The sequence below is a fragment of the Sus scrofa genome, chromosome 9 (assembly GCF_054392235.1).
Source record: "Sus scrofa isolate SSC_HxYL_T2T_F1_AM1 chromosome 9, Sscrofa_HxYL_maternal_Yorkshire_Landrace_v2.0, whole genome shotgun sequence".
Classification (NCBI taxonomy): domain Eukaryota; kingdom Metazoa; phylum Chordata; class Mammalia; order Artiodactyla; family Suidae; genus Sus; species Sus scrofa.
The window spans coordinates 52,310,793-52,321,160 of record NC_139391.1 but is presented as its reverse complement, the minus strand read 5'-3'; positions in this window follow the sequence as shown (position 1 = coordinate 52,321,160).

Below are 10,368 nucleotides of genomic sequence, written 5' to 3'. Positions count from 1 at the left end.
GACTTATATGCCGAGAACTATAAAACTTTAATCAAAGAAATCAAAGAAGATGTAAAGAAATGGAAAGATATTCCATGTTCATGGATTGGAAAAATCAATATTGTGAAAATGGCCATACCACCCAAAGCAATCTACAGATTCAATGCAATCCCTATCAAATGACCCATGACATTTTTCACAGAACTAGAACAAACAATCCAAAAATTTATATGGAACAACAAAAAACCTAGAATCGCCAAAGCAATCCTGAGAAACAAAAACGAAGCAGGAGGCATAACTTTCCCAGACTTCAAGAAATATTACAAAGCCACAGTCATTAAAACAGTGTGGTACTGGTATCAAAACAGACAGACAGACCAATGGAACAGAATAGAGAACCCAGAAATAAACCCTGACACCTATGGTCAATTAAACTTTGACAAGGGAGGCAAGAACATAAAAGGGGAAAAAGAAAGTCTCTTCAGCAAGCATTGCTGGGAAACCTGGACAGCTGCATGCAAAGCAATGAAATTAGAACACACCCTCACACCATGCACAAAAATAAACTCAAAATGGCTGAAAGACTTCAATAGGGAGTTCCCGTCGTGGCGCAGTGGTTAACAAATCCGACTAGGAACCATGACGTTGCGGGTTCGGTCCCTGCCCTTGCTCAGTGGGTTAACGATCCGGCGTTGCCGTGAACTGTGGTGTAGGTTGCAGACGTGGCTCAGATCCCGCGTTGCTGTGGCTCTGGTGTGGGCCGGTGGCTACAGCTCCGATTCGACCCCTAGCCTGGGAACCTCCATATGCCGCAGGAGCGCCCCAAAGAAATAGCAAAAAGACAAAAAAAAAAAAAAAAAAAAAAGACTTAAATATAAGACAGGACACCATCAAACTCCTAGAAGAGAACATAGGCAAAACACTCTGACATCAACCTCATGAATATTTTCTCGGGTTAGTCTCCCAAAGCAATAGAAATAAGAGCAAAATTAAACCAATGGGACCTCATCAAACTGAAAAGCTTTTGCACAGCAAAGGAAACCAAACAGAAAACAAAAAGACAACTTTCAGAATGGGAGAAAATAGTTTCAAATGATGCAATGGACAAAGGCTTAATCTTTAGAATATATAAGCAACTTATACAACTCAACAGCAAAAAAGCCAATCAATCAATCAATGGAAAAATGGGCAAAAGACCTGAATAGGCATTTCTCCAAAGAAGATATACAGATGGCCAGCAAACACATGAAAAAATGCTCAACATCGCTGATTATAAGAGAAATGCAGGAGTTCCCATCGTAGCGCAGTGGTTAAGAAATCTGACTCGGAACCATGAGGTTGCGGGTTCAGTCCCTGCCCTTGCTCAGTGGGTTAAGGATCCGGCATTGCTGTGAGCTGTGGTGTAGGTTGCAGACGCGGCTCGGATCCCGAGTTGCTGTGGCTCTGACGTAGGCCGGTGGCTACAACTCCGATTGGACCCCTAGCCTGGGAACCTCCATATGCCGTGGGAGCGGCCCAAGAAATAGCAAAAAAGACAAAATAATAATAATAATAAAAAAAGAGAAATGCAAATCAAAACCACCATGGGATACCACCTCACACCAGTCAGAATGGCCATCATTAATAAGTCCACAAATAACAAGTGCTGGAGGGGCTATGGAGAAAAGGGAACCCTCCTGCACTGTTGGTGGGAATGTAAACTGGTACAGCCACTATGGAGAATAGTTTGGAGATACCTTAGAAATCTATACATAGAACTTCCATATGATGCCACAATCCCACTCTTGGGCATATATCCGGACAAAACTCTACTTAAAAGAGACACATGCACCCTCATGTTCATTGCAGCACTATTCACAATAGCCAAGACATGGAAACAACCCAAATGTCCATCGACAGAAGACTGGATTAGGAAGATGTGGTATGTATACACAATGGAATACTACTCAGCCATAAAAAAGAATGACATAATGCCATTTGCAGCAACATGGATGGAACTAGAGACTCTCATCCTGAGTGAAATGAGTCAGAAAGACAAAGACAAATACCATATGGTATCACTTATAACTGGAATCTAATATCCAGCACAAGTGAACATCTCCTCAGAAAAAAAAATCATGGAGTTCCCGCCGTGGCGCAGTGGTTAACGAATCCGACTAGGAACCATGAGGTCACGGGTTCGATCCCTGCCCTTGCTCAGTGGGTTAACGATCCGGCGTTGCAGACGCGGCTCGGATCTCACGTTGCTGTGGCTCTGGCGTAGGCCGGTGGCTAAGCTCCGATTCGACCCCTAGCCTGGGAACCTCTATATGCCGCCGGAGCGGCCCAAAGAAATAGCAAAAAAGACCAAAAAAAAAAAAAAAAAAAGAAAAGAAAATCATGGACTTGGAAAATAGACTTGTGGCTGCCTGATGGGAGAGGGAGGGAGTGGGAGGGATCGGGAGCTTGGGGTTATCAGACACAACTTAGAATAGATTTACAAGGAGATCCTGCTGAGTAGCATTGAGAACTATGTCTAGATACTCATATTGCAACCGAACAAAAGGTGGGGGGAAAATGTATACATGTAAGGATAACTTGATTCCCATGCTGTACAGTGGGAAAAAATAAATAATAAAAAAATTTAAAACAAACAAACAAACAAAATTTAAATGAAAGAGTTTTAACAGAACATTAAAAACAGCTGAAGAGGATTTCCTATTGTGGCTCAGCAGCAATGAACCCAACTAGTATCCATGAGGATGTGGGTTCAATCCCTGGCCTTGTTGAGTAGGTTAAGGATCAGCATTGCTGTGAGCTGTGGTGTAGGTCATAGACATGGCTCGGATCTGGTGTTGCAGTGGCTGTGGCGTAGGCCTGCAGCTGCAGCTCAGATCTGACCCCTACCCTGGGAACCTCCTCTTTATGCCACAGGTGTAGCCCGAAAAAAAAGTAAATAAAAAATAAATCAATCTATACTAAACAAATAAAAATCTGAAAAGAGTTAATTGAAAAATGTATCTAAAGAAATTATCCATAATAAAGCACTAAGAGATGAAATATATGAAAAAGAGATTAATGGAATATGCATGTAGAATGAAAAGTTCTAACATATTTCATCAAAAGCTCAAAGGGGAGATTAGAGAGATGGAGGAGAAGTGATATTTTAGAGAAATGGCTGAAATTTTTGTAGAACTCATGGCAAACATGAATATACAGATTCAGGAAACCTAACACACAAGATATTTTAAAAGATTTCCACACTTACATATAATGTAGGAAGACTAGAGTATACCAAAAACAAAGAAGTTCTTAAAGGCAGTCAGAGGGAAAAAGACAGATCTTATACATTTAGACAACAATAATAAAAATCATTAGAAACTGAATAATACCTTCAAAGTGATGACCAAAATAAGTATTAACACAGAATATTATGCCTAGCAACACAATTTTCCAAATATCAGATAAACAAAAACGACAATTTACCATCAACACTAAAAGAACTCCTAAAAGACATGTTTTAGGAAAAAGGAACATTATTCCAAAAGAAAGGTTTGAGACATAGGAAGAATAATGAGCAAAGAAGTAAGTAAAAAGGTAGGCGAATCTAAACAGTGCCTTATAAAATGAAAAAAATATCTAATTGTAGTTTGCAAAACCCAACAAATAAGATACAGGAAAATAATAGCTTGTAAATCAGGAGGCGGGTTATCAGAATTAAGGTATGTCAAAGTCCTTGAATTCTTTCAGGAGAGGAAGATGGTTAAGATGTTAATTTTAGATTTTACTGAGTATTCAGGAGAACACTACCAGGGTGACTGCTGAAAGAAGAAAATGAGAGAATTGGTATAAGGTCCAAACCAATAAAGGGGAAAATAGAATAAGGAAACAAATACAAACTCAGTCAAAAATTTTTAAAGCTAAGAGAATAGAAAAAAATAAAGCATAGAAAAAGCAGGATAATAAAGAGTAAAAAAAACAGTAAGATGGTAAAAACAAGGCTAAATTATGGATTATAAATAAATTATAACTGATTTAATTCATTAGTTAAACTACAACTTGATGGATAGTAATTTTTTTTTAATCTGGCTGTACACTGTTTAAGTGAAATACACCCAAAACAAAGATTTGAAAAAGCCAAACGTAAAGGAATGCAAAAAGATATTCCAGACAGGTAGTAAGCAAAAGGAAGCTGCAGTAGCTATTAATATAAGACAAATGGACTTTAGGACAAAAAGCCTCATTATAGGACATCCTAACATCCTGTTTGCCCGAGATAGTTCTGTTATCCTAGCATTATTGTTACTAGCATGCCCTTTGACTCCTCAAAAGTATCTCTATTAAATAGATGGCCTCTTTTGTTAGGAATAAATGAGTTACCCCGAGTCTGAGTGCAAATACTTTATTTCAGGAAACACCAGTAGAATAGTAAGGAAGTAGATCAGGAAAAAGATCAAAACCAATAAGAGATACGTTATCAAACCAGTAAATACTGTGGGAAACTGAAGCTCAATCCTGGGGGAATCCCTTGGAGCAGCGTTAAACAGTTTTGAGGATAATCCCCACTGCCAAGCAAGGAAACTGGAGTATTGATCCATCAAATTCCCATCCATTACTAGTTTATGGCTTCTTCTCTGACCTTAAAGCCCAGTACTTCCAGCCTGCCCTGCATGTATCCAAATCTCTTCCCCAGAGTTGCAGGTATTCGTAGAAAATAGCCTTCAGTGTAGAGGGAAATTCTGGAGAGTTTTAAATGGAGCCTCAAAAGTGTCTGCTGCAGAAGGTAGCTACATAATACTAAATATTTATTTCACCAAAAAAAATACTAAAATCAGAGTTCCAATGTGGTGCAGTGGAAACGAATCCAACTAGCATCCATGAGGTTGTTGGTTCAATCCCTGGGCTTGCTCAGTGGGTTGGGATCCAGTGCTGCCATGAGCTGTAGTATTGTAAAAAGATAGACTCAGAGAAAGAGTGAGCAGAGTGGTACTACTCACTCTACTGGTTGAGAGGTAGGGGAATGAGAGATATTGGTCAAAGGGTGTAAACTTCCAGTTGTAAGGTCAACAAGTTTGTGGGGGGGCATCCAATGTACAACACAGGGATTATAGCTAATGATACTGTATCATATATCTGAATGTTGCCAAAAGGGTAGGTCTGAAATGTCCTCATCACAATAAAGAACTAGAGGTAGTCACAATTACTATGGTGATAATCATTCCGCAATTTATAAAAGTATCAAATCAACACATTGCACACCTTAAACGTAACTTGCACTATGTTATGTGTCAATTATATCTCGATAGGGCTGGAAAAAATAATAAAATTAAATGGTGGTACATCCAGATAATGGAATATTAGTGCTAAAAAGAAATGAACCATCAAGCCATGACAAGACAGAGGGGAAACTTACATGCATATACTAAGTGAAAGTCCCCAATCTGGAAAGGTTATATACTGTGTGATTCCAATATCTCACATTTTGGAAAATGCAGAACTATGGAGTTTATTTTAAAAATAATCAGTGGTTGCAAGAGGATAGGGGAAGAGGAAAGATGAATAAGCAGAGCTCAGAGGATTTGAGGGGCAGAGTAAATACTCTGTATAATGCTGTAGAAGTGGACATATGTCATTACACATTTTTCTAAACTCATAGACTGTGCAACACTAAGATCAAATCCTAGTGTAAACTATGGACTTCAGTGATTACGATGTGTCAATGTAGGTTCATGAATTGTAAGAAATATTCCACTCTGCTGGGGGATGTTGATAATGGAGGAGGGAGGCTGTGCATGTCGAAGTGTCTGTACCTTCCTTTAAATTTGACTGTGAAAATAAAATTGCTCTAAAAATTATTTAAATGTAAACCATAGTAAAATGCTGTTCAAAACCTATAAGACACAGCAAAACTGTCACTAAAAGGGAAGTTTATGGCTTTAAATGTGTTTATTAAAAAAGAATGAAGGAGGAGTTCCCGTCATTGCTCAGTGGTTAATGAATCCGACTAGGAACCATGAGGTTCTGGGTTCGATCCCAGGCCTTGCTCATTGGGTTAAGGATCTGGCGTTGCCGTGAGCTGTGGTGTAGGTTGCAGACACAACTCGGATCCTGCGTTGCTGTGGCTCTGGTGTAGGCCAGCAGCTGTAGATCCATTTGGACCCCTCGCCTGGGAACCTCCATATGCCATGGATGTGGCCCTAAAAAGACAAAAGCCCCCCCCCCCGCAAAAAAAAGAAAAAGAAGCTTTCAGATTAAAGAAGAAAGTATCCAACTTAAAGTGTTAGAAAAGGAACAACCATGCAAAGCCAAAGAAAGTAGAATTTATGAAATAACAGAGATATCAGTAAAAAATAGTGAAATGGAGAAAGAAAAATATAGTACAGAGGATCAACTAAACAAAAAGTTACTTCTCTGAAAAGACTACTTAAAAACTAAATCTCAGGAGTTCTCTTATGACTCAGCAGGATAAGGATCCAGCTGTTGTCACTGCAGCAACTCAGGTCACTGCTGTGATGCCAGTTCAATCCCTGGCCAGGTAACTTTCATATGCCGCAGGCACAGTCAAAAAAAAAAAAAGAGAGAGGGAGAGAGAGAGTAAATCTTTAGTAAAATTGATCAAGGAAAAAGAGAAAAGACATAAATGACATTATGAATTAAAAAAGAGAAGATAACTACTGATTCAGTACAGATGGAAAAGATAATAAAGGGACAATATGAGCAAAATTAACTTGAAAACTTAGGCAAAATGGGAAATTTTATCTTATCAAAATTTATTAGAAAAGAATTTGAAAGCCTAAAAATACATTTAAAGAAAATGAATCAGAAAAAGAAATTAAAATTACAAAGAAATCTTCAATTCAAATGCTCTTATAAGCGAGTCCTACCAAAGGTTCAAGGAAAAGATAATTTTTATGTTATACATCTCTTTCAGAAAATAAATACAGAGTGAATACTCTTGAACTCTCATATAAGACCAGTGAAGCCCTGATAACAAAATAAGACAAGGAGAGTATGAGGGAAAAAATTATGAGCCAATCTCATGAACACAGATGCAATGTGTCCTAAACAAAATATAAGCAAATGATTCCAGGAATGTGTAGAAGGGATATATATCATGACCAAATGGTATTTATGCCAGGAAGGAAAGAAATACTTAAAATTAGAAAATTCACAAATGTTATTCACCACATTAACAGATTAAAAGAGGCAAAGTGGAGTTCCCATCGTGGCTCAGTTGTTAACGAATCCATCTAGGAACCATGAGGTTGCAGGTTTGATCCCTGGCCTTGCTCAGTGGGTTAAGGATCCGGCGTTGCTGTGAGCTGTGGTATAGGTCGCAGACTCGGCTCAGATCCTGCGTTGCTGGCTCTCAAGTAGGCTGGCAGCTACAGCTCCAATTCGACCTCTAGCCTGAGAACTTCCATATGCCATGGGAGCGGCCCAAGAAATGGCAAAAAGACAAAAAATAAATAAATAAATAAATAAAAATAAAAGAGGCAAAGCATCTCAATAGATGCTGAAAAAAAACTGTAAAATTTAATAGTTATGACAAAATCTTAAACTAGAAATAGAAGTTTAAAAGCTGATAAATATCCATAAAAACCAACAGCTAACCTCATTCTTAATTGTGAAATATCAGAAGTATTCCTCTTAGGAGTTCCTGTGGTGGCTCAGCAGAAAGGAATCCGACTAGTATCCATGAGGATGCAGGTTGGATCCCTGGCCTTGCTCAGTGGGTTAAGGATCCCGAGTTGCCCGTGAGCTGTGGTGTAGGTTGAAGACATGGCTCGGATCTGGCATTGCTATGGCTGTGGCCTAGGATGACGGCTACAGCTCCAACTGGACTCCTAGCCTGGGAACCTCCATATGCCATGGATTCAGCCCTAAAAAAAGACCAAAAAAAAAAAAAAAAAAAGAAATATTCATTTTAAAATGAAGTAAACAAAGACAACCACAATCATTCCTTGTATCCAAGATTGTACTGATAATGCAAGAAAAGGAACAAAATGAATAAAAATGGGAAATTCAAAAAGACAAAAATTCATTTATATTTAGGTTATATAATATTCTATCTAGAAAACTCAAAAGAATCTACAAACAATGAGACATAACATCAGGATGTTTCACTTCTTTATTGCTCTGTAGCAAGCCACCCCCAAATTGAACGACTTCAAAGAATTACCATTTTATTCTATCACAATTCTTTGTGTCTGCAGTTTGGGCTGGACTCAGCCAGACAATTCATTTGCTGGTGCTGCATGAGGTCATTTATGTGACTATATCATCTGGCATCTTGAATGACAGCTGAATGCCTAAGATGACCTCACTCACATGTCAGGTGATTGATACTTACTGTTAACTAGTAGGTTTAGGAATCAGCTAGAATAGCTTATTTCCACTCTGTGTGGGAAAACCGAGCTTCTTCACATGGTAATCTGAGAGCAATTTTCAGAAGTCAAGAGCAAAACTGCAAGACCTCTTGAGGCTTAGACTTGAAAGTTCCCCATGTCCCTTCCACTGTATTCTGTGGCTCAAAGCAATTCTTAAGGTCAGCCTAGGTCCAAAGTGTTGGGAAAAAGATTCCACTTCCTTATGGGAGGGGCAACTAGCACTGCATAGGGAATGATAGGGATTATTGCAACTATCTATGCTAATAATCTCAACAATTTACCTAAGAATCCTTTGAACAAAATATGTGTAATTATAAAACTTTATTGAAAGACATTCAAGAGGAGCTAAACAAAAGAAGAGGTAGGTAAGTTCGTGAATAGGAAGACAATGTTATAGAATGTCAGGTTTGTTTGTTTTTTGCTTTTTGCTTTTTAGGGCTGCACCCATGGCATACGGAAGTTCCCAGGCTAGGGGTAGAACTGGAGCAACAGCTGCCAGCCTACACCACAGCCACAGCAACATGGGATCCGAGCTCCATCTGATGGCTCATGGCAATGCCGGATCTTTAACCCACTGAGCCAGGCCAGGAATCGAACCTGCATCGTCATGGATACTAGTTGGATTCATTTCCACTGTGCCACAATGGAAACTCCATGTCAGTTCTATATATATATATTCAATCAATGCCACAAAATTTTCAAGGAACTTGACAAGCTGAAGGTACAAGGACAGCCAAGACACTTCTGTGAAGTAAGGGTGAAAGAATCAGCGTGCTAGATATCAAAACATTATACAGCTCCAATAACTGAGATAGTGTGGTGTTCATGAAGGATCAGACAAACAGGCCAATGAAACAAGCTATGTGAATATTTAACAAGCTATATGAACAAATATATGAATATTTAATGAGTTATCAATGCAGGCCACTAAGACCAAGCAATAAGTAGTGCTGGGATAACTGGGGGGAAAAAATGTATCCCTTACCTCTAGCCATATAAAATAATGAATTAGTGATAGATAAAAGACTGAAATGTGAAATTGGTATACTTTTACTTATATATTTATTTTGGCTGCACCCACAGAATGTAGAAGTTCCCAGGCCAGAGATCAAACCCACGGCATGGCAGCAACCCGAGCCACATCAGTGACAGCACCAGAAAGGAAAACGAGCCACAAGGAAACTCCATGAAACTTTTATACTTTTAGAAGAAAATATGGGAAAATATTTTCTTTCTTTAGCATAGAGGAGATTTTCTTCAAAAATAGGAAAAATGGAGTTCCCATCATGGCACAGCAGAAACAAATCTGACTAGGAACCCAGAGGTTGAGGGTTCGATCCCTGGCCTTGCTCAGTGGGTTAAAGATCCGGTGTTGCAGTGAGCTGTGGTGTAGGTCTCAGATGTGGCTCAGATCTGGCATTGCTGTGGCTGTGGTGTAGGCCAGCAGCTGTAGCTCTGATTGGACCCCTAGCTTGGGAACCTCCATATGCTGCAGGTGTGGCCCTTAAAAAAAAAAAATAGGATAAATGCACTAAAAATAAAAATAAATATTAACAAATATATATATAGCAAAATTAAGAACTTCTACTACATCATAAAGAAAGAGAAAATATCAGGCCATACTTGTTCTTGCAATATCTCTATTTCAGAGAATTATTATCCAAAATATATAAAACTCCTGAAAGTTTTTGAGAAAAAATACAAAAAAGCAATAGAAAAATGAGCAATATATAGAAATAAATACTTCCCACAGGAGAACATGTAAATGGTGAATAAGTACTTGAAAAGATGCTCAGCTTCATTATTTAATCAGGCAAATGTAAATTAAGACAACAATAAAATATTTTGCATACTAGATTGTCAAAAATTAAGAAATCCACCAACTGTTCTGATTTGTGTCTTAAGGACACTGGGCAACAAACTGATTTGTAAAACAATTTGTCTTTAGCATCTGCAGTTGAATATTTGTATGCCCTAAGACACAGAAATTCTACTCCTAGGTTTATTTTCCCTAGAGAAA